This window comes from Bubalus kerabau, chromosome 4 (assembly GCF_029407905.1).
Source record: "Bubalus kerabau isolate K-KA32 ecotype Philippines breed swamp buffalo chromosome 4, PCC_UOA_SB_1v2, whole genome shotgun sequence".
Taxonomy (NCBI): domain Eukaryota; kingdom Metazoa; phylum Chordata; class Mammalia; order Artiodactyla; family Bovidae; genus Bubalus; species Bubalus kerabau.
In genome coordinates this window covers 142,608,394-142,631,999 of record NC_073627.1, presented here as the reverse complement: position 1 = coordinate 142,631,999, position 23,606 = coordinate 142,608,394, and the positions used below count along the sequence as shown (strand labels likewise).

Here is a 23,606-nt window from a genome sequence, read left to right as displayed (position 1 = left end):
GACTGCAAGGAGATCCAAACAATCAATCCCAAAGGAAAGCAACCCTGAATATTCATGGGAAGGACTGATGCTAAAGCTGAAGCTCCAATACTTTGGCCACCCGATGTAAAGAACTGACTCATTGTCAAAGACCCTGATGCTGGCAAAGACTGAAAGGAGGAGGAGAAGGGGACGACAGAAGATGAGATGGTTGGATGGCATCACCAACTCGATAGACATGAGTTTGAGGAATCTCCAGGAGTTAGTGATGGACAGGGAAGCCTGGCATGCTGCAGTCCAGGTAGACAGCAAAAGGATTCAGCCATAACATACAGCTATTCCTTCTTCCCCAAACTCCCCTACCATCCAGGCCACCACATAACATTGAGTAGTGTTCTCTGTGCTATTACAATAGGTCCTTGTTGGTTATCCATTTAAATACAGCAGTGTATATATGTCAATCCCAAACTCCCTAACTATCTCTTCCTCCCGTCCTTTCCTGGCAACCGTAAGTTCTTTTTTTTTTTTTTTTTCCCCATAAGTTCTTTCTCTAAGTTTGTGAGTCTATTTCTGTTTTGTAAATAAATTCATTTATATCATTTCTATCTTATTAATTATTTTTGCCTGTGCTGGGTCTTTGTTGCTGCATGAGGGCTTTTTCTAGTTGCAAGCAAGTGAGGGCTACTCTCTAGTTCTGGTGTACAGGCTTCTCACCAAGGTGGCTTCTCTTGTTGTAGAGCACAGGCTGTAAACACACCAGCTCAGTAACTGTAGGGCAGGAGCTTAACTGCCCCTCAGCATGTGGAAATTGTTCCAGGTCAAGGATCAAACCAGTGTCTCCCTGCATCAGCAGGCAGATTCTTAACCACTGGAGAAGTCCTGTATCATTTCTTTTTAGATTCCACATATAAGGGATGTCATACGATTCTCCTCAACTGTCTGACTTACTTCACTCAGTATGACAATTTCTATTCCCATCTACAAAAAGTTCTATTTCTTGACCTACGTAATATGGTTACAAGGATGTTTGCTTTATTTTAAAATAGGTTTGTGTGTGAGTGAGATTTTCTGCTTACTTTGCAATACAAAGGTTAAAATTATAAACTATGTAAAACAACAACACTATTGCCTTAGAGGTTTATAAAACATGTGAAACTAAAATATACAACAGCATTGATAGCACAAAGGGCAAGAGGTGGGGTGGGATGGAGTTAAATTGTTACACAATTTCTTGCATTCTTTGAAAAGCATTAACTTAAACTGTAATAAATTAACAATGCAGACTGAAATATGTAGGCCTATGGTTCTTAACCAGGGGGTATTTTTGCTGCCAGGAGGACATTTGGTATTATCTGAAAACATTTTTGGTCATCAAAACTGGTAAATTGGGGAATGCTACTAGTATCTAGTGGATTGTGACCAGGGATGCTGCTAAACATCCTATAATACACAGCACAGCTCTCTCCACCCCAAAACAAAAAATCATCTGGCCCCAAATGTCAATAGTGCTAAGACTGAAAAATTCTGATCCAAGGTAACCACTGAAAATGAAAACTGGGGCAGGCTGCTAAGTCGCTTCAGTCATGTCCGATTCTGTGCAACCCCACAGACGGCAGCCCACCAGGCTCCGCCGTCCCTGGGATTCTCCAGACAAGAACACTGGAGTGGGTTGCCATTTCCTTCTCCAATGCATGAAAGTGAAAAGTGAAAGTGAAGTCGATCAGTCGTGTCCGGCTCGTAATGACCCCATGGACTGCAGCCTACCAGGCTCCTCCGTCCATGGGATTTTCCAGGCAAGAGTACTGGAGTGGGGTGCCATTGCCTTCTCCAATAATAATGGCTACACAAGTCTAAATATATTAAAACCAGTAAATTATACAAATTGGTGAATTATATGATAATGTGAGGAGAAGGCAATGGCACCCCACTCCAGTACTCTTGCTTGGAAAATCCCATGGATGGAGGAGCCTGGTAGGCTGCAGTCCATGGGGTCGCTAAGAGTCGGACACGACTGAGCGACTTCACTTTCACTTTTCATTTTCATGCATTGGAGAAGGAAATGGCAACCCACTCCAGTGTTCTTGCCTGGAGAATCCCAGGGACGGGGGAACCTGGTGGCTGCCGTCTATGGGGTCACACAGAGTCGGACACGACTGAAGTGACTTAGCATAGCATAGCATAGCATGATAATGTGAATTATATTGCAACGAAGCTGTTATTAAAAGTTCTTAGTAGTAAGCAGCGGAGAAGGCAATGGCACCCCACTCTAGTACTCTTGCCTGGAAAATCCCATGGACGGGAGGAGCCTGGTAGGCTGCAGTCCATAGGGTCACTAAGAGTCGGACACGACTGAGCGACTTCACTTTGACTTTTCACTTTCATACATTGGAGGAGGAAATGGCAACCCACTCCAGTGTTCTTGCCTGGAGAATCCCATGGACAGAGGAGCCTTGGCGGGCTGCCGTCTATGGGGTCGCACAGAGTCGGACACGACTGAAGCGACTTAGCAGCAGCAGTAGTAAGCAGATAGAAAACTAAGGGGAAAAAAATTAACTACACGGAAAACAAAATATTACATTAGAAATGAAAAATATATAATTACACCTTAAGATTGTATGCACTGAAAATCATATAATTATGACATAACTTTACTGGGAGACTGGAGAAATCTATGTGCATGTATGTATGAAAGTATGTACATGTATGCTGGAGGGAGAAAGAAGGACATGGAGGGAAAATAATGAAATCCTTATCTTCCATGGGGAGCTATCATATATAATGAATAAAATTTAAAAAGCAAAAACTAGTGGGAATTCCCTGGTGGTACAATAGTTAAGACTCTACATATTCACTGCCAAGGGACCAAGTCGATCCCTGGTCGATGAATTAAGATCCTACAAATCATGTGATGCAGCCAAAAAATAGTGTTTATAAATAAAACACAAAAATCAATGGTATTAAGCAATGAACTACACACTTTTGTTCAATGGTCAAAACTAAAAAATTTTATGTTATGTATACTTTACCACAACTTTTAAAATAAATTAAAAAGAAAGAAAAACCTCTAGAAGATTATAATATTTTTACCTTGCACATATATTAACTTATAAAGTGAAAAGTAACATTCAAAACAGTGTAGCTAACACTAGCAGCAGCTAACACTGGGTGCTTTTTATATAGCAGGCACATTCTAGGTACTTCTACAAGTACTAACATACAGTATTTAATTCTCACATTATCCTTAACAGAGTAGATGCCATACTTTCCTCCATTTTACAGATGAAACAAAGACAAACAGAATAAATAATCTGCCCAATATCATAGCCATAGAACCTGAACTGGAACCTAGCTCTCCAACTCCAGAGCTCACATTTTAAACCACTATCCTATACTGCCTCTCTGTTCTTTAACATTAAGAATGAGATTTAGGACTTTCCTGGTGGTACAGTGGATAAGAATCCATCTGCCAGGGGAATGGGTTCAATCCCTGGTCTGGGAAGATCCCATATGCCATGGACCAACTAAGCCTGTGGACCACAACTGTTGAAGCCCATATGCCTAAAGCCTGCGCTCCCCAACTAGACAAGCCACTGTGATGAGAAGCCGATGCACCACAACGAAGAGCAGCCCCTGCCTGCTGCAACTAGAGAAAGCCTTCCCACAGCAACAAAGACCCAGGGGAACCAAACCTAAATAAACAAAAGAATGAGATTTAGCACAAAACTCAAAGGATCACTAAAATACATAATGCCTACTCTTTTACTCCACTGAGAAATAATATTAGTTTTTTTCCAGTGGCAACCCTGAAGCTATAATCTCTAAAGTTGCTTGCAGACTCTAAAATCATAACCCATAAAAAAAAAAAACAATAAATTAGCTACAATAAACAGCACTTTAAAAAATCCTACCACAAACCTTTGCAACAGGAAAAAAAAAAAAAAAAAAATTCAACTTTTACTCACTGCCTTCTACTTGATTAACCCCAGGATCACATACACTAAAGAATAACACTCTTTAGCTCTCCAGTAAGATGCTCTTTCATGGATCCTCATGGTTAGCCCCATCCCTTCCTTATGATTTTACTCCAAGTCACCTTCACCTTTCTTCAGAGGTCTAAAATGTGACACACAAAGATTTCTTATAACCTCTTCCCAACTTCAGACTCTACCTCGCCACTTCACCCGTTTTTTCACTAGAGAACTTACCACTTCTAAGATGTCACATACTTTTTTTGTTCATTGCCTGTCTCTCCCATTGAATGCTCCATGAAGTAGAAAATTTTTGGTTTTGAGTCACTGTAACCTCAGCATCAACAAAAGTGCCTGACACAGAGTAGGTGCTCAATAAATCTTTGATGATGAAACTACCAATAAAAATAACAAACTTTAAAATAAATGTTCTCCATATTTCTAATTCTAACAGTTTTAATTATATATGAGAAAGAACATACTGATGGTTTACTTAGGCCCCAAATTCTTCCATAAGTGGTAAAGAATTACCTAAGAAGCTAAAATATTCAGTTTAGCAATACTTTCTACCCATGTTCCCATTTACTAATGAGATGTATTCAGTTCAGTTCAGTTGCTCAGTCGTGTCCAACTCTTTGCAACCTCATGAATTGCAGGATGCCAGGCCTCCCTGTCCATCACCAACTCCCGGAGTTCACTCAGACTCACGTCCATTGAGTCAGTGATGCCATCCAGCCATCTCATCCTCTGTCGTCCCCTTCTCCTCCTGCCCCTAATCCCTCCCAGCATCAGAGTCTTTTCCAATGAGTCAACTCTTCGCATGAGGTGGCCAAAGTAGTGGAGTTTCAGCTTTAGCATCATTCCTTCCAAAGAAATCCAAGGGCTGATCTCCTTAGAATGGACTGGGTTGGATCTCCTTGCAGTCCAAGGGACTCTCAAGAGTCTTCTCCAACACCACAGTTCAAAAGCATCAATTCTTCGGTGCTCAGCTTTCTTCACAGTCCAACTCTCACATCCACACATGACTACTGGAAAAACCATAGCCTTGACTAGACAGACCTTTGTTGGCAAAGTAATGTCTCTGCTTTTGAATATGCTATCTAGGTTGGTCATAACTTTCCTTCCAAGGAGTAAGCATCTTTTAATTTCATGGCTGCAATCATCATCTGCAGTGAATTTGGAGCCCCCCAAAATAAAATCTGACACTGTTTCCACTGTTTCCCCATCTATTTCCCATGAAGTGATGGGACCCGATGTCATGATCTTAGTTTTCTGAATGTTCAGCTTTAAGCCAACTAGATGTATTACCGACTCAAAAACATATTAGATATGCTATGAAACAACTTCTATATCTGAACAAAAATCAAAACTGTCAACTACTCATTAAAAACATACACAACATTGTAAATTAACTATACTTCTATTTTTTTAAATCATAAACAAAAATCACTGGAATAAAATTATGCAAGCTATTAACAAAAATTCCAAAGCTTAAGAAAACTTTACAATTTCACAGGTGTGTCTTTCACAGTAGGAGGGAAAGATAGTATTTGGCAATTAGAGAGAAGCCACACAATAATGAATTTTAGAGTATTCTCTTTTTGGCTAATAAAGAGTTTATAGATATAGTACCTTTGGAACATAAATGCATTCTAGCCACAAACTAAAGCAAAACATAGCATCATACTGAATCTCAGGAACAGGACAGGAACCTTGCTTTACATTAGAATCACCTGGAGATGCCCACCAGCGTCCCTAGTCCCACCTCAAAAGACTCTGATTCTAGGGACTTTCCTGAAGGTCCAATGGTTAATATTCCACAGTTCCACTGCAGGGAATGGGTTCAATTCTGGTCGAGATTCTGCATGCCGGAAGACAGAGCCAAAAAAACAAGATTCTGATTCTACCAAACAGTGTGAGGATAGAGACAGGCATCTTTATTTCTAAAAGTTTCTAACATGATTCTAAAGCAGCTTAATCATTCATCCAGATGATTAACATCCTCTTAGAACACTGTCCTTCAGAGTCATCCAATATGCATTTGACTACTCTCAGAGACAAAAAATTCACCACCTTCTCAAATACTGACTTCTAATGGAAAGTACTAAATTTGGGGAATCTTATGGTGAAATATCATCTACCTCCCTTTATTTTTTTTCCTCCTCCAGTTTCTATGTAACTGGTTATTAAACTGAAAGTTGTTAGTATTCACTACCAATACTACTCAGGCATTGGCTATCACTCAGGAAAGAAAATTAAAATCTAAATACACTTCAGCAACTTGCATCAAACTAATTTTTGTGAATATTAAATTTGTAACAGATATCTTTAGATGTGAACATGTTTGATCCATAAAATCTATTCTTAGGAATTTATCCTAAAGATACCACTAAACTGTATTTACAGTATTTTGTGCCAAAACTGAATGCTGGTTGCAATGGACTGAGTTTATGTTGCCCACAAAACCCATGTTGAAATCCTAACCCCAAATGTGATGAGATAGGAAGCAAGGTCTTTGAGCACAGAATCCTCGTGAATGGGATCAGCACCCTTAAAATAAAGAAACCCAGAGCGCTCTCTAGACCTTTTCTTACCATACTTATTGTACCATATACAGTAAATCTAACCTGGCCATGATGGCAACCTGATCTCAGAGTTCAAGCCTTCAGAAGTGAGAGAAATATATTTCTGCTGTGTATAAGCTACTCAGATATGGCACTCTTATTTGTAACAAAGTAATTTTTGCATCCTTTTTAAACAAAGGTACTTTTATTTCTTTAAAATTTTTACTGTATCTTATTTTTTCAGCCTTATTGAGGTATAATAGGCAAATAAAATTACGATTAAATTTATAATTTTTTTACATTTTAAATTACATCTAGCAGGATTCCTTTTCTCAGCACACACTATTGTAAGTTTTAGCATGTACACAGATTCCTGTAAAAACCACCATAAACAGAATACAAAACACTTTCAATATTCACAAAGAATTTCGTCTACCTCTTTGTGGTTAAACCTCTTACCTCCAACCCTAAACCTTGGTAACCAATGATCTGTTCTCTATGCCTATAGCTTTGTTTTTTTAAGAATATCATGTAAACAGGCCCATTTAGAATATAATTTTATGGAACTGCTACTATGTCATTGATACTTATCTGTATTACTGGTATGTCAACAGTTGATCCCTTTTAATTGCTAAATAGCATTCCATAATATAGATATGTAAGTTTATCCATTATCCATTTACACTTATGTTGTTTCCAGTTTGGGTTAATTAGGAATAGTGCTGCTACAAACATACATACACCTATTTTAGTGTAACCAGTAAGTTTATATTGCCCTAAGACATATCCCTAGAAGTGGGCTTGTTGAATGAAACCCATGTTAACTGCATACTATGTAACAAACTGACAGATTTACCCAGAGTTTGCATTCTCACCCGAGTTTCAGTTAATCCTCATCCTTAGCAATACTCAGTATTGTCAGTGTAATATTTTCTATTATTTTAGCCATTCTAAAAGGTATGTATGATTCCCAGAGATCAAACTGCCAACAAGTGTTGGATCACTGAAAAAGCCAGAGAGTTTCAAAAAAACATCTACTTCTGCTTTATTGACTAGGCCAAAGCCTTTGACTCTGTGGATCACAACTGTGGAAAATTCGTCAAGAGATGGTAATACCAGACCACCTTACCTGCCTTCTGAGAAATCTGTATGCGGGTCAAGAAGCAACAGTTAGAACTGAACATGGAACAACAGACTGGTTCCAAACTGGGAAAGGAGTACATCAAAGCTGTATATTGTCACCTTGCTTATTTAACTTCTATGCAGAGTACATCATGCGAAATGCCAGGCTGGATCAAGCACAAGCTGGAAACAAGATTGCCAGGAGAAATATCAATAACCTTAGATACGCAGATGACACCACCCCTATGGCAGAAAGCAAAGAACTAAAGAGCCTGTTGATGAAAATGAAAGAGGAGAGAGAAGTTGGCTTTAAAACTCAACAATAAGAAAACCAAGATCATGGCATCCAGTCCCATCACTTCATGGCAAATAGATGGGGAAACAATGGCAACAGTGACAGACTTTATTTTGGGGGGCTCCAAAATTACTGCAGATGATGACTGAAGCCATGAAATTAAAAGACACTTGCTCCTTGGAAGAAAAGCTATGACAAATCTAGACAGCATATTAAAAAATAGAGACATGACTGCTGACAAAGGTCCAACTAGTCAAAGCTATGGTTTTTCCAGTAGGCATGTATGGATGTGCGAGTTGGACTATAAAAGAAAGCTGAGTGCTTGAAGAACTGATGCTTTTGAACTGTGGTGTTGAATAAGACTCTTGAGAGTCCCTTGGACTGCAAGGAGATTCAACCAATCAATTCTAAAGGAAAGCAACCCTGAGTATTCATGGGAAGGACTGATGCTAAAGCTGAAGCTCCAATACTTTGGCCACCTGATGCAAAGAACTGACTCACTGGAAAAGACCCTGATGCTGGGAAAGATTGAAGGCAGGAGGAGAAGAGGACGACAGAGGGTCATCACTGACTCGATGGACATGAGTTTGAGTAAGCTCCAGCAGTTGGTAAAGGATAGGGAAGCCTGGCGTGCTGCAGTCCATGAGGTCTCAAAAGAGTCGGACACGACTGAGCAACTGAACTCAACTGATGGCTCCCCTGGTGGTTCAGTGGTAAAGAATCGTCTGCCAATGTGGGAGGCAGAGGTTTAATCCCTGATCTGGGAAGATCCTATATGCCTCAAGCAACTAACTCCATGCACCACAACTACTGAGCGCGCAAACCACAACTACTGAAGCCCATGCTCCACAATAAGAGGGGCCACCACAATGAGAAGCCTGTGTACTGCAACTGAAGAGGAGGCCCCACTTGCTGCAACTAGAGAAAAGCCTGCATAGCAGCAGAGACCCAGTGCAGTCAATTAAAAAATTAATAAAAGGTATGTAAATGGTACCTCACTGTGGTATAATGACTAAAGATGAACATCTTTATGTGCTTATAAGCCATCCAAACATCTGTGAACTATCTGTTCAAATCTTTCACCCATTTTTAAAATTGGGATGCTGGTTCTTTAGGGGTTCTCCCCCACTATGTTGAGTTTTGAAAGCTCTTCATAAATTATGGTTAAGTCCTTTCTCAGATATGTGGTTTGCAAATATATTCTCCCAGTTCATAGTGTCCTTCACAGGAAAGTTTTACATTTTGATGAATTTCACTTCATCAATTTTTTCTTTCATGGATCATGCTTTTGGTACCGTATCTAAGAGCTCCTTGCCAACCCAAGGTCAAGAAGACTTTCCAATGCTCTCTTCTAAGAGTTTTACTACTTTATGTTTTACGTTTAGGTTTATGATCCATCTTGAGTTAATTTTTGTATAAGATATGTTGGATGGGTTGAGGCTCACTATACATATGGATACCCAGTTTTCCAACATCATATATTTGAAAAGACTATCCTTTCTCCATGGAAGTATGTTTGCACCTCTGTCAAAAAACCACTTGACTATATCCAAGTAAGTCTATTTCTGGGCTCTCTATTCTGTGCCTTTGGTCAATACACCACACTGTCTTGATAAGTGTAGCTTTATAGAACATCTTAAAATTGGACACTGAGTCTTCTAGTTCCTTTAACTTTTCTATACATAATTGTTTAAAACTAAAGCCATAATAGCCACCTCTTAAATGTTTCTTTGCCCCCTAGAAAACTGGCAATTTTTACTGTTGCCTTTTATCTAGGTTCAAAATATAACATGTAGGCACCCAGAACTTTCAACCCAATATATCCAGTACTAGGAAACTTATATGGAAAACCCAAATATAGATATAAAAATGTGTTCGACATAGTCTTGTTTAGAAACCAAATCTCCTGGTCCAACAAAACGGGAAAGGTTAAATAAAAACTAGCTGAGGAAATGGTCAAAACATGTTGCTTTTAAAAAATGGATACACAGTATTCAACTTTTTAGATGAAATACAGTATTTCAGAAAAAATATATACTAAAGTATTTTTGGATAGCATCATTATAAGTGACTTTTTTCCTCACAGTGTAAAGAACTTTAAAAACTTTCTACCATGAACACATGTTGATTTATAACTGGAGATAATACTGAGTTAAAAAAAATGGTTATTGCCACTTACACAGAAAAATCCAAGCACCTCTGTATTACCCTGTACATTATCAGTATCGAGCTTATTCATAACGTATGAATAACCCACATGACAAGAGAGTTTAACTCTAAACTGTAAATTCTTCTCTGCTGTCACAACAGTTACAACACAATTTTCTCTATGCTTGACTCCATGTTTAACTTTGGACAGAATTCTAAATATGTTATTTTAATTACATTATTAATAAATGACACACAGGTATTTGCAACATGCAATAATACATCTAACCAATGACTAACTTCCTTTATACAAACAGCTTTTATCTATTAAAAAAAGAAAAATAGGCAAAGGACAAATATAGATAACTTGCATAAATATTACAAATGGCCAGTGATGTGAAAGTAAGTTAGATTTCATTCATGATTAAAAGAAACAACCATCATAAAGACCGATTTATCATGAATGTAAACTTCATATTTGACAATCCCTATGTTACACTACAGAATATAAATTAATATTTTTGAAGGGTAATTTGACTATCTAGTAAAATTTAAATACACAAACACTTTAATTCAGCAAATGCACTCAAAAAAGTAGACGTATGAAAAAATGCCCCGTTCAGCTTCACTTTTCAGAGTAAAAAGCTGAAAATAATTGATTTTTCATCAATAGGGGAATAAAAAAAGTACTTCCTTAACAACTGGAATATTGTACAGCAGTTACAAATTATAAGATAATTCATAAATATTAATAATGGAAAGATCTCCAAGATAAAGTTTTTTTAAAAAGATGCAGAAAAATACTTGTAGTGTAACTACATTCATAGTTTTAAACTGCTTAGATGTGCCTGTAGGTAAATGGAATATTTCTAGAGGATTACATTCAAACAGTTAAGTGATTTTCAGGGGCAAGACTTTCTTACTGCTTGAATTGTTTATCTAGACTGATTTTAAGAAAAATTATTAAATCAACAACCTTAATAATATCCCTCATTACATCTTTTGGGCTTCCCTGATAGTTCAGCTGGTAAACAATCAGCCTGCAATGCAGGAGACCCTGGTTCGATTCCTGGGTTGGGAAAATCCCCTGGAGAAGGCAATGGCAACCCAGTCCAGTATCCTTACCAGGAAAATCCCATGGACAGAGGAACCTGGTGCGCTACAGTCCATGAGGTCACAAAGAGTCAGATACAACTGAACGACTAACTCAAACACATTACATCTTTTAATGTTAGGAAATATATATTCCTATATAACACCCACATGATAAATTAATCCATCATGAACTTAGTATTTTCCCCCAGCAAACCTACTATACTAAATTTAAGTGGCTCCATGTTGAAGCTGAGATGAGACAAGGTCCTACATGAGGTGGTTTATGAATTAAACTGGGTTAAGAAATAATGAGAAAAAATTAGGTAGCTAACTAGATTTGGTGCTGGAGAAGACTCTTGAAAGTCCCTTGGACAGCAGGAGATCAAATCAGTCAATCCTAAAGGAAATCAATCCTGAATATCCATTGGAAGGACTGATGCTCAAGCTGAAGCTCCAATACTTTGGCCACCTGATGCGAAGAGCTGATTCATTGGAAAAGACCCTGATGCTAAGACTGAGAGCAGGAGAAGTGGGCGACAGAGGATGAGTTGGTCAGATGGTATGATGAATCTACAGTCATGAGTTTGAGCAAACTGCAGGAGATAGTGAAGGACAGGGAAGCCTGGCCTGCTGCAATCCATGTGGTCACAAAGAGTCCAACAGGACTTAGCAACTAAACAACAACTAGATTTGGGGGCCAGAGCTTACCATAATTACTTTATAACAAATGTATGGTGACCTCCAGAGTTAGAAACATAATAACTTTCCTTTACTTTTAGTACTATAAAAGTATCTTTAGTTTGGAATAAAATATAATCAGTCCAGTTTCAAAGTCTTAAAACTGAAGACAGGAGTTCAGCAGTTAAATATATTCAATTGCCAACAAATAATTTTTGGAGAGAGAACAAGTGTTCGTGCAGATATAGAGAAATTGGAACCCTCTTTCTACTATTGAGAATGTATTTTGGAAAACAGTCTAGCAGTTCCTCAAATAGTTACACACAGAGTTATCAGATGACCTAGTAATTCTATTCCTAGGTAAATACTCAAGAGAAATGAAAACATGTCCACAGTGAAACTTGTACACAAATGTTCATATCAGCATTGTTTATAATTGCCAAATAGTGGAAAACAACCCAAATGCTCATCAACTGATGAATGGATAAATAAAAGGTCCATACAATGGAAGATTATTTAATAATGAAAAGGAATGAACTATTGATATATGCCACAACATATATGAACTTTGAAAACAACATGCTAAGTGAAAGGCCATATATTAAATGATTACATTTATATGAAATACAAATCTACACATTTACAGACGAGGCAAATTTATAGTCCCAGAAAGCAGACAAGTTGCCTAGAGTGTGGGAGAAATGGGAAGTGACTGCTGATGGGTATGGGGTTTCATTTTGGAGTGAAAATGTTCTAAAATTGTGGTAATGGTTTTGTACATTTAAATGGATAAATTGTATTGTATATGTAATATCTCAATAAAGTTGTTTTTTTTTTTTAAAGGAAGAAAAGAAATCAATTACAGTCTTAAGAGGCACATCACCAAAAGCAACTGGGGATCTTGATTCAAATGAACTTACAAGTATATCTATGACACAACTGGGAGAATATGAACCTGGATATCAGATAATATTAAGGAATTATTATTCAGTAAGTATAAGAACAATATGATTATTTTTTAAAAAAGATTTCTTATCTTTTAGGGACTCCAGTATTTAGGGGTGAAAGGACATGTCTGGAATTTACTTTAAAATAATCTAATTGGAAAGAGTAGGAATTAACGGGAGAGAACCTAAGAGGTCATTCACAAGTGAATTGGGTCTTAAAGATATAAATTAGAGTTCAAGGACTAAAGAGGGCATGAGAAGAAATGAAAAAGACAGGTAACAGCTTAAGAAATGGCACTATCAAAGACCACCTATGGGACAAGAACAAAAAACAGAAAAGTAAGGAACAACCAGATCATGAAGAGTCTTATATGCCATACAAGGAATTTTTATTTAATTTTATGGAAGATGGACTGCTAACTTTCTTTTATTTTCTTGGTGGGGACAGGTCAGATTAGAGCTTTAGACAGGTTACTCTGATGGCATTATAGATTGAAGGGACACAAAACAGAGTAGAGAGGCTACTGTCACAGTCCAGGGGAGTGACAACTGAATGGGAACTCATATGGTGGGAGGAGAAATAAAGATTAGAGGCTAAAACCTGAGACATGAGATACTAAAAATAATTGAATATACGGAAAGAGAGAGCAGAGACCATCTGAACTGATTTCTAGCATGTAGGCTTGTGCAACTAGGTAGACAATGTCCAATATACAGGAAAGGGAACATAGAAGAGGATTAAGGAAAAAGGTAGAGTTCAGCTTAATGTTCAGTGTAAAAGGACATACTGGTGGAAATGTGTTAATAGGCAAAAACTCAAGAGAGGGCTAATTAGAAAATATAGACATAAAAATCTTTAGGACATATTTGGTAGCTGGAACAATAACCAAGGAGAGTTTGTTACAACTGACACAACACAGAAATTTAACCTGAATTTGGGCAAACTCCAGGAGATCGTGAGGGACAGGAGGCCTGGCGTGCTGCAGCTCACGAGGTCGCAAAGAGTCAGACACAACTTGGCAACTGAACAACAAAAGCTCCCTCCCTACTCCACCTTGTTAAAAATTAATTATTTTAAAGTGTTTATGTAAACAGAATGATCAAGATGTGTTAATTTTATATTTAGACTATATATTGAAAGCAGGAGGAGAAGAGGACGACAGAGGATGAAATGGTTGGATGGCATCACTGACTTGATGGACATGAGTTTGAGCAAGCTCCAGGAGTTGGTGAGAGACAGGGAAGCCTGGCATGCTGCAGTCCATGGGGTCAACAGAGTGAGACATGACTGAGTGACTGAACAGAACTATATAGATATAGATACAGGAGAAAGAAGAACATAAACATATTTGGCTAAAAGCCATAAAAATTATTCTTTAACAAATTGCACATATGCAGCATATTTTCAAAGAACAGCTATAAAAATGTACTTTTCTAATTATTCTGATTCCTTTAATGTATCAAGGACATTTAAAATATTCATAACATTTTACAATCAATATTTAAAAATCCTCCACTGTATAAAAAATTCTGTGCTTCTAAAATGCACTTCTAGTCTGCTTTTAAAAGATCTTATGTCAAACCTCCCTGGTGGCGACTAGATTCTTCCCTGGTGGAGAATCTATCTGCCTGCCAATACAGGGGACATGGGTTCAATCCCTGGTCTGGGAAAATTCCACATGCCATGGGGCAACTAAGCCCATGTGCCACAGCTACCGAGCCTGAGTGCTGCAACTAATGAAGCCCGAGTGCCTAGACCCTGTGCTCCACAAGAGAAGCCACCGCAATGAGAAGCCCAAGCACCACAAGGAAGAGTAGTCCCCGATCACACTGCCATTACAGAAAGCCCATGCAAAGCAACAAAGACCCAGTGCAGCCAAATATAAAAAATAATAAGTAAATAATAAATAAAATTTTTTAATGATTCAAAAAAATAAAATCTTATGTCTTCAGATATTCTTTAAAAAAGCTAAAACAACTGGATTTAATTATTTTGCTGTATTCAGTAGATTTCCAAATGAAGTTAAGCAATCTTTATCTTCATGGGACTACAAAAGTCGAAGTTGCTATTTCTAGCCGGTTTTCCCAATGCCTCTCGTTATCACTGCTCCAAAATTCTTAACCTCTCTCAAATAAGTTTTCTAATACTTAAATTATAAGAGGAGCCCTTTACAAAGATCCTAATTTCCTATATTACTATAACCAAGATTTCAGTGTTAATTAATTTTTAGCTAACCTCAGTCACTAAGAAAATTAGATTTAACTGAGGCAACCCAGCAACTACAGAAAAAGGTCACTGATGGAAAAATCCAAATAAAATCAAAGTTCTCCAAAAAGGGCAAGCACAACTAGAGGAACTAAGCAGTCCAAATACTGAGCCACTAGTCTTAACCACTATATTCAAGACAAGGGACTAATCACCTAAGATCTATGAAGAAACTCAGGTATCAGTTATTTCTTGAAACTGCCCAGAGAACTGGGCAGGGGGTCATTCTTAAAAGATGTGACCTCCCCCAAAAGATTAAGTATTACTCTTTCAAGTCCTATGCCAAATGCTAAGGAATTTCAAAGACTGAAGTAAGATCTAGTCATTTCTTAAGAAGCCCATAATCTAAGAATTTAGACAGACTCTCACACTACTAGGTTTGGACACAATAGGAAAAAAAAAAAAAAAAAAATTAAGCTAAAAATATCTTATTTTCTTAGTATAATACATGACCTCAAGTAACTTTTTCAGTTTTACCACTTACACTTTCAGTTTTACATCATTTTTATTTAAGGAAACTCTCTGTACATTACTTATTCAACAATTTATCAATTAAAAAAAACTTTTAAAAAATGGTTATATAAAAAACGTAGTAATTCATCAAATCCAAACTCAGAAGTGCACTCCCCTTAAAACCCTTTTAACATAAGATTCCTTAGATACAATCTAAATTCAACAGAATTTCCGTATCTTCAGTTTAAGACGTCTCTTTTTTTGTCTAGCTATTTTTCCTTCCTTCTTAAGAGTAAATGTTGAAACATGATTAACAAAGCAAAAGAACTCAGGGTAAAAACCCTGAGGACAGTTACTATATATTTTTTCCCTTTAAGTTTTATTGAAGTACAGTTGATTTACAATGTTGTGTTAATTTCTGCTGTACAGCAAAGTGACTCAGTTAGGTGCATATATATTCTTTTTCATATTCTTTTCCATTATGGCTTATTACAGTACATTCAATGGTTCCCTATATTATCCAGTAGGACCTTGTTGGTGTTTTTTCCCTTCTTTTTTTTTAATTTTAGGGAAGTTGTGGAAGTTTTCCACAAGGATTAGCTTATATTGTTCCTTTCCCTATTTAGTCAATGGGAGAAAGAGCAGTTATGTGACAAGACCAAGATGAGCCTTAAGTAATAAGGTTTTTGTTTGTTTTAAACTCAACTACCACAGAACTCAAATGAGCTTTGTCCCCTTCAAAGCAAACACCTCAGAAGGTTGGCTATATACCACTCCAACAGTGCTAGACTGCCACTGTTCAAAACTCTTTTTTGGGAACTGCCCTCAGAATCTATTGTACAACTTCTTAATGTCCTTATTAGCGGCAAACCTTTGCTTCTTGTGAACCTTATTTTTAATATCCAAAGGTGATTCAGATTCAACTTGGTAAAGGAGGAAAATAATCTGAGTAATACTATATTTTAGTCAAAAACAAATGTGCGGCTTCCCTGGTTGCTCAGTAGTAAAAAAAATCTGCTTGCCAATGCAGGACATGGGGTCGACAGCCAATCCAGGAAGATCCTGCATGCCACAGGGCAACTAAGCCTGTGTACCACAACTGCTGAGTGTTATGCTCTAGAGTCTGGAATCCACAACTACTGGGCCTATGTGCCACAAATCCTTTAGACTGAGCGCCCTAGAGCATGTGCTCAACAAGAGACACCACCACAGTGAGAAGTTTGTGCACCACAACTAGAGAAAAGCCCACATAGCTATGAAGAGCCAGCACGGTCAAAAATAAATAAATTAAAAAAAAAAATCAAATATGAATATGAAGTATTACAGAAATTTTACCTGTGCCTCTATCAACAATTTCAAAAGTTTCAAATCATATGAAGGATATTTTTTTGAATAATGAAACTTTTTTGTTTCGCCATATATAGTATGAAGTATGATTTCCAGTAAACTTAAAAATCTGTATTCTAAGCTTTAAATCACTCTTCTATAAAGAATCACTAAATATTGTCCAACTTTTTGTCACTTTGCCAATATTATCTTATAAATGGTTATTTTCAATGAGATAATAAACATTCAATGTTTATAATCTGAATTACTATGTATGCTACTAAGTAAGTCACATAATCCAAATTATTTCAAGGGATTTATCCCTCAAATTAAGCATCAGCTGTCCGCACAGCAAATACAGCAAAGCAGATAACTAAATAACTGTGAAATCTGACTTCCCTGGTGGCTTAGAAGGTAAAGCGTCTGCCTACAATGCAGGAGACCCAGGTTCGATCCCCGGATCAAGGAGATCCTCTGGAGAAGGAAATGGCAACCCACTCCAGTATTCTGGCCTGGAGAATCCCCGGGACGGAGGAGACTGGTTGGCTACAGTCCACGGGGTCTCAAAGAGTTGGACAGGACTGAGGGACTTCACCTTCACTTTCTTTGTGAAATCTGAAAATCCAAATACACATAGACTGAAACTATGGCAATGATCTCAAGATGCTATAAAATGCATGAATATATGGCTTCCTCTGATGGTTAATTTTTTAATATCTTATTTTGGAATACTTACAGATTCACAACATATATTTGCAAAGATAGTACACAGAAATCTATTTTTCACTAAATTTCCCCCAATGGCTGCGTCTTACATAATTATAGTCCCATATTAGAACTAGGAATTTGACACTGGTACAATATATGAGTGCAGTTCTGCATCATTTTATGGCCTGCGTAGATCTGTGTAACTACCAATACAATTAAGATATAGAACTATTCCATCCACAAAGATCTCATGCTCCTCCTTCATAGTCACATCCACCTTGTTCCCATAACCCAAACATCTCTAACCCCTCCTCCCTCCTCCCACTCCCCGCCCCACACTCACTGGTTTTAGTCTTTATATTTTTGACATTTTAAGAATGTTAAACAAGTGGGACCATGTAACCTTTGAGATTGACTTTTTCACTCAGTGTAATCTTCATTCAAATTATTACATATATCAATAATTTTTAAAAAAAAGATGCTGTAATACAGATAAGGAATACCAGTTAAAACTCAACTGAAAAAACAATAAAGTCTCAACTCTACACTGCTCAAGTTTCTTATGACGTTTAAATATACTTGGAAAAGTACTGACGTTATTTTAAAAGCATAAAGCAACACTGCACTAATAAATTTAACTTCCTCTATGATCCAGTATGACTTCAAAGATGTTTACCATCATCTCTAAAACCAAAAGTAGCTTTTTAAGATTATATATTTCTGAACTCTAGTACCATCCCACTCTTCCCATAATGAAAAAGTTGCTATCAAAGGAGTCAATTTGCTAATTAAAAAAAGAAATCCTAATATGACTTGTCACTCTCTAATCCAAGTGGTCCAAGAACAACATCAAAATCCAATTCTTCAGTCAATTTAAGACTTATAAGCAGAAGTCGTAATAATCTCCCTGAAATTTGAAGGAACAAATTACCCTTGTGACCTTTAAACTTGTACAATTTAAAAAGTTTACAATTTAAAAAGTTCCTTTTCAAATGTTCCCAAAATTTCATTTATTTATTTACATTTTTGACTACACCATGCAGCATGTGGGATCTTAGATCCCCAACCTGGGATCAAATCCGCAACCTCCTGGAGAGAAAGTAGAGTCTGAACCACTGGACCACTAGGGAAGTCCCGTCCATAAATTTTATTTTCTTAAAGCTCCATTTCTGTACCTTCAAACATCATCCAAAATGATAAAAGATCTCACCAAGAGAATACACAGGCTTTAGAACCAAGCAGTCTGAAAATCCATCTTGATATTACAACTTCCTAGCTGAGGACCCAGCAGAGCAAGTTAAATAAGCTCTGTGATTGTTTCTCTATATACATGAGAGTAATAGCAGCACACCTCACAGGAGAATTGTATGAAATAGTCTATATAAAGTACATGGCACATAGCAAGTACTCCATACACGTTAGCTACTAACATCTACATTACTGTAATAAGGATAGTAGCATGTATCTGCAATTAGACATGACAGAGTTTTGCATGTTTTAAATTACCCTGCCAACAAGTTTACAACAGTAATTTACTGTGTTGTAACAAAAACATATTTAATTTGTTATTAAAACAAATCAACTAAAGGTGCTTAAAGTGGATATTCACTTTCTATGTTAAATACATATCCCCAAATCTGAATATTCCAATTCTTTTTTTTCCCCTGAATATTTCAATTCTTATATGGAGGAAAAATTTATGTAAAATCAAACCTTAGCAATCCAAACTAAAATTTTCTCTTCAGTTAAGTATTTATCATTCCAAAATTTCAGAATCAATTCGTTTAAAGATACTTAAGCATAAACTCAATAATAATTTCACACTGAACCAAGCTGAAATGAATTAATTCTGTGCTGACAAAACACTTTCAAAGAGGTTCAGCTTAGTCTTATTCAGATATATATGTAGCTGTATATGATGAAACGTCCAAAAGAATTTCAGGAACATGAAAGAATTAAAAAGTTTAAATATGACCTTTCAGCAAGATAGGAGTTCTGTTGTCTTAAATCCTGAATTTATAACTCTATTATTTTCCCAAACTATATTAGCGGAGGTGGGCCAATTTCCTGAATAACCTCTTTTATTTCACCTGTCTCCAACAGACATTCTTTTGGAACCTTACTTAGCCTAGGACCACTAAGTTTTAAAAATGGAGCAGAATATTTAATCATGACAGACTGTGGTTATGTTGACCAATGCACTAATTGGCCTTAAAACTTTGATTTTAATTACCATTACAATTCTGTCAGTAACACCTATCCCTCACATTTCTGCACAAAGACTTTTATGAGGATTATTCATAAAAGTTCTAAGGTTATCAATGTCCTAATACTTATCCTTACTATTTGAAAAGTAGTGACACTTCCTATAGTGCTTTGCCTTTGGTGTGTGTTCAATAATTATTGTTTACTAACACAATCTCTGAAATAGAGGAATCAACATGCAGCAAAAAAGTACTAAGGAAACAAATCCTTTATTCAAAAAGAAATAATTCTTATTGATCAAATTTAAGACACTGATGCTGGCATTTAAAAAAATTTTATCAGATGATTTCAATGCAAGGGTCTCTCGCAGCTAGGTCACAAGTGCCACCTAGCTGATGGCAATTCTAAGAAGTCCTGGACTCATTCCAAATTTGAGATGTGAAACTAGAAAAATACGCATCTTGGAATCAACTTAATATGGTAAAAGTATAATCTATGAAATACTGGAATGCTGCATTTGCCAGGGATGCAGGCTGGGGACTAAAATTGCACTCAGTGTCCCAAATCAATGTACATTATCCATGTTTCCACTTAAAATGTTCCCTTAGTTCACCCAGCACTCAAGACAAGTTCAACTTCCAGAAAAGGGTACAGCTAAGAGTCATAAGAGGTGTTCTTAAACTGACTGAGAAAAGAATTTTAAACTAAGAAAATTTTAACTGACTGAAAGACTTTTCATAATTTTTTTTTAAAAAAGCAGTATTTTTTTTACATCGTTAAAGGAGTTTAATTTTGTTTTTAAGGCTGATGATCAAATCCCTTAAAACAAGGATTCAGTTAACCCTCCTACATATAAGCTAGTTTGTGTTCTCACTGTCTTCTGAAGAAAATTTATAAAGTTCTCAAAAGGATCCCTACGCCAAAAAGACAAAGCTACTTAGAAAAATTGTTTCAACTATATATTAAAAATTTCAGAGTCATAAAATAGTTTTTATGGGGCACGGAGGGGTGGCACGTGAAGAATAGATTCCAGAACAAATGAAAATAATGTATGTCCTTTATCTTAAACAATTACTATTGAAGTTTCTTTAATATAAAATGAAGTGTTACATTTGATAAAGAATATCCTATTAAGGAAAACTCTGAAAATGTAACAAATACTTCCTAAATTTTATCTGTTGGGAGTTATCAAAAAATGGAACACACCTGTATTTCATTCCCATACATTACTGAATAAAATCAAAACTACAAAACCTGCAATACTTTAAGCATTCTGTAACACTTAAATATTACGCCTATCATGAAAGAGTCACTCTTTCTGATCTCCAGACTCATTGCTATCTTGTATTTATATAAATAATGCAGGAGTTACAAGGAGGTTCTATACAAAAGCAGTCACACTAAGTTATGATCATTATCAGGAGTTATTTGAAAAAATAGTTGTTTTAAAAAGAATAGGGGTAAACTTGTTAAAAGTCATTACTACTGCTCACGTGATCAACAAGTTCCTCTTCCAGTAACAGAATAGAATTCCAACTCGCTCCACATTAGCAAAATTAAGATCAGAAGTGTTCTGGGTATTCTAAGTCATCTCCTACTTTGTGTTCTACAATGATTGACCCCAGAGGGAAAATTTGAAGCAGCAAAGAAATTCACCCTGTGAATCAATGAGATCAAGAAACTGGACAAAGGACTCCCCTGGAAGTCCAGCGGTTAAAGCTCCTGGATTCCAAAGCAGGGTTACCAGGGTTTGATCCCTGGTGGGAGAACTAAGATCCTACATGCCACTCAGGGCAGCCAAAAAAATAAAATAAAAATAAAAAAATTTTAAATTAAAGAAACTGGACAAAAAGATAATGAGGCCAAAGAAGAGTTCATAACATGTAGAAAATCAGACACAAGAAACTACTTTTGCCCACCATGCATCTATATTCCTCTCGATCCCCAACCCAAGTTAAGAATCATACAGATTCAAGATATTTGAAAAATAAGTTGAAAAAACAAATTTTGAAATACAGGTCTCACAATTCTCTACTACAACAGATGCCACAGTTAAAACAGACTAGGGTCAACTATTTCATGGTGAATAAGTTCAGTTAGAAGTATATTAATATGTAAAAGGTAAAGGAGTTAAATTATGAAAAATTTAAAATGACTGGAAGCCCCACTGCCTTTGGAAACTATAACACACCATAAAGAAAATAGTTTCACTTGAAAATAAATTATATTAAATGTTCAAGAACCACCATTTGATCAGGGAGAATAGTAGTACAGAAAGATCTGTGCCAACTTTTAACTGCAGCTGTAGTGGACACACTAAAAGCCTTGTTTCACAAAAGCAGTGAAATAAAAAACAATAGTTTTAAACCTATCACCAGTGTTAACTGCTCACGACCATAAATTTGCCTTTTCCAATGAAGGACTTTGGAATAAAAAGCCATTTAATAAAGAAAAAAAAAGCAGAAGAGAACAAAATTGAACAAAATTCTCACATAAGACTAAAACACTAAGTGTTTAAGAATTTTCGTACATTTTTTACATGTCACAAAAATAAAAAAATATGTATCTAAAACATACAAAACGAGATTCTTTTTAAATAAGACTGAATTTAAAAAGCAGTTAATTTAAATCAGTGCATGCTTCAAAAAATCCTCCTTCCATATTACCTATGCCAAACTGAGAGAGTTCACCACACTCCATTCTCAATTACCTAAGCAAAACTATTACCATTTTAAACCCATTATTTCCTTTGTTTGTTGTTTGTTTTTAATGCATTGCGTAGGAGTAAGATAATTCTAGCTAGTAAACATTTATCCTGACAAGTGATTGTCCCAAATAATGATACTTTTTAGAAATTAAACTTCATTTCACTAAAGTTAGCCAGTAGATTTTGCAAGTATTTTCCTCTGAAGAGTACAGTGTATGGTTGGTATATACAGTATTCTAAATACTAAACGCATGCTTTTAAACAGGCATTAAGTGACTATCACAGACAAGAATAGTAAACATTCCCCAATCAATTCTTCACATTTTCTACAAATAGACCCAATCTCAAGCCTGAAACTGAGGCTTCTACCTTTAGAAGAGTAGAAACTAAAGTAATTGGGCAGTCCTTAAAAATACACGTAATTGCATGACTAAGATACTCATTTAAAACTTATGCCAAGATAGCCCCTCCCTTCAAAACAAACTAAGACTGACTCACAGACCTATTTTACTTAATTCTGGAAATTAAAAAAAATTAACTTAAAAGAATTCCTAAGCACTCATTTCCTCCTGTCCCCCACCATTTAAAACCTCGACCTTCAATCTGTGATTTTCCCCTTAAAAAATGGTTAAATAAAAACAAAAACAAAAGACCCTCAATATTTCCAACTATCTATTTGGGAACTGAAAAAACTACTGGATTCAGGAATGATAATAACCACTGTTCTAACATCCTGGAAAACAATAGAAAGTATATCTACGGTCGCTAAGGAGCGGTCCTACTTTGTGAAACCATCCCACCGCAGATGTTACTCTTCACCTGTGAGACCACCCCCCTCCCCGTTTGCTAGAGTTAGCCATCTGAGCAAAAGGTTTCAATTTTGTCTCCCTGAAGTGGGAAATTATCAATCTCCCTATAAAATGATCCGCCTTCAGTGGATATTTCTACACGGGAGGCCAGGGAAGGCAGGGGAGAGTGCAGTAAAGTTGGTGGCAGGGTGAGGACAAAGGGCATTTTGAAACAGCACTGAAATAAATAGAAAATGAGGACAGAAAGAAGGCTAAATTCGAGTTCCCTCAAGTGGCTGATGGCAAGAAAACGCAGGCGCCCTTGTTTACCACCCCTAGGGTCCTATTCTCCATTAC

The 23,606-nt window shown here is 36.6% G+C and overlaps 1 protein-coding gene across 2 annotated transcripts in view; it reads right to left on the bottom strand.

The window, feature by feature from the left end:
- The window catches only part of UBE2R2 (ubiquitin conjugating enzyme E2 R2), a 93,792-nt gene that overhangs the window by 69,460 nt on the left and 726 nt on the right, over window positions 1-23,606 (bottom strand). The gene's annotated exons all lie outside the window — the stretch shown is intronic.